The sequence below is a fragment of the Lagopus leucura genome, unplaced genomic scaffold (assembly GCF_019238085.1).
Source record: "Lagopus leucura isolate 7727_CA_CO unplaced genomic scaffold, USGS_WTPT01 Super-Scaffold_100014, whole genome shotgun sequence".
In the NCBI taxonomy this organism is placed as follows: domain Eukaryota; kingdom Metazoa; phylum Chordata; class Aves; order Galliformes; family Phasianidae; genus Lagopus; species Lagopus leucura.
The window spans coordinates 16,421,984-16,424,531 of record NW_024962268.1 but is presented as its reverse complement, the minus strand read 5'-3'; positions in this window follow the sequence as shown (position 1 = coordinate 16,424,531).

Genomic DNA, 2,548 nt, shown 5'->3' with positions numbered 1-2,548 from the left:
GCTCGCCGCCACAGCCGCCTCACTGGCCACCGCCCTCGCCCCTCCCCTCGCTGTCCTGCCGCTGCGACCGTCTGGATGGGCTGCTGCTCAGCGGCGCGCCGCTCTGCTCGGGGCTGAAGGCCGCCGGGGCGTCGCTGACTTTAGGCTGGCCCGATGTGCAAGGCCGGACCTGAGCTACTACTGAGTTGCGTTTCTTTTTTTTTTTTGAATGAATGATGGTCGAGCACAAGGTGAAATAATCTCGTACGTAAAGAAGCACAAACACCTCGGAGGTGTGGCTAATGCTGAATGTGCGGTCATGAGGAATGTGGTTACAAGTTCTCATCACTCTGAAATGCCGATAAATTTTCTGTGTGTTGGCCATCACTTAATAGAGAAAGCACTCCCAGGCTGAGCGTGGGTGTGCGGGGCCTTGGCAGAAATGACAAATCAGGGAAACAGTGTAATGGACTCACTAAGGTTGGAAAGGCCAATGAGACCATTTAGTCCAGCTGTCAGCCCATGCCAGTGTCTGCTCCAGGGTCAGCAAAAAACTGCAAGGACAATAACACCACCAGCTCCTTGGGAGCCCGTTACAATAGCTCACTGCTCTTTCTGAGAAGTTCTTCCTACCATCCAACCTGATACTCCCCTGGCACAATTTAAGGCCATCTCTTCTTTTCCTATCGCTGTTACCTGGGAGAAGAGGCCAACCCCTGCGTCACCACAACCTACTTTCAGGGAGCTGAAGACGGCAATAAGGTCTCCCATAAGCTTCCTCCAAACGTCCCAGTTCCCTCAGCTGCTCCCCATAAGACCTGTTTTCCAGACCCTTCAAAGCTTCACTGCCCTTCTCTGGACACACTCTTTTACCTTTCTTGTAGTGGGGGGCCAAAAACTGAGCACAGTGCTCAAGGCATGGCCTCACCAGTACTGGTACAGAGGGATGATCACCTCCTGCTGTCTGCACTATTTCTGACTCAAGCCAGGATGCCATTGGCTTTCTTAGCCACCTGGGCACACATCAGGCTCGTGTTTAGCCAGCTGTCACGTAACACCCCCAGATCCTTTTCCTCCATATAGCGGAAAAGTAGAGTCACATTGCTTTTGGCTGACAAAGTTGTAATTATTTGTTACTTACATTTATTATTATAGCATCTCTCCTGTGAAGAAAGGATGAGGAACCAGGCTTGTTTAGCTTGGGAAACAGAATGCTCCAGAGAGACCTCATTGTGGCCTTTCAGTACTTGAAGGGAATGTGTAAGCAGGAGGGAGAATGGCTGTTTATGAGGGTGGATAGTGATAGGGCAAGGGGGAATGGCTTTAAACAGAATCAGGGAATGTTTGGGTTAGATATTAGGAGGAAGTTTTTCACACAGAGTGTGGTGACACACTGGAACAGGTTGCCCAAGGAGGTTGTGGATGCCCCATCCCTGGAGGCATTCAAGGCCAGGCTGCATGTGGCTCTGGGCAGCCTGGTCTGGTGATTGGTGACCCTGCACATAGCAGGGGCGTAGAAACCAGATGATCTTTGAGGTCCTTTTCAACCCAGCCCATTCTATGATTCTATGATTCTATAATCACTTTTTTTTTCTCCGAACCATGAAAAATTCCCATTATGTACCAACCATAATGACCACTTCAGGACATTTTGGATGAATGTAAATGCTGCTTTCATTCAGGGTTTACACCTTGGTTTAATTTCATCCCATGAAACTCAGTTAATGTACTTTAGTTTAAATTTCCAACATATTTCTACAAGACAAAGGTAATACTAGCTTTAGCCTGCTTTATTTTTGGAAAGCAGATGAATTTGCCTTCTTTCATTTCTTCCCCATTCCCCCATTGTAATAATACTAAATAGTAGCAGAAGAAATAGATTTGTGATGGTATTCCCTAGTAACCACTATACACAGTAATTACACACAATTGCCAGTGAAAATTATGCCTATATACTAATGCACAGAGCATGGGGAACAAGCAAAAAGAGTTGCAGGCATGTGCACGCCTACAGGGCTGTGATGTTATTGGCATCAACTGAGATGTGGTGGGATGGCTCTCATGACTAGAATGTAGGAATGGATGGGTATAAACTCTTTGGAAAAGACTGGCAAGGGAAAAGGGATTGGGTATTGCCTTCTACATCAATGACCAGCTGGAGCCCATGGACCTGCACCTGTGGATAGATAAAGAGCTGACTGAGAGGTTATGGGTTAGGATTAAAGGGAAGGCAGGGGAAGGAAACACTGTAGTGGGAATCTGCTATAGGCTGCCAGACCAGAAAAACCGACTGGATGAGGCGTTCTATAAACAGATAGGAGCAGCTTCACATTCAGTTCCCCAATCATCATGGGGACCCCAATATTTGTTGGAGGAACAACACAGCAGGGCACCAGCAATGAGAGAGATTCCTGGAATATGTTGTTGATAACTTCCTCTTCCATGTTGTACAAGAACCTACAGGAAAAAGTGCTATGCTGGGCCTTGTCCTCATCAACAAGGAAAAACCAAAGAATAATGTGAAACTCAAGGGCAGCCTTGGATCCAGTGACCATGAAATTGTGGAGTT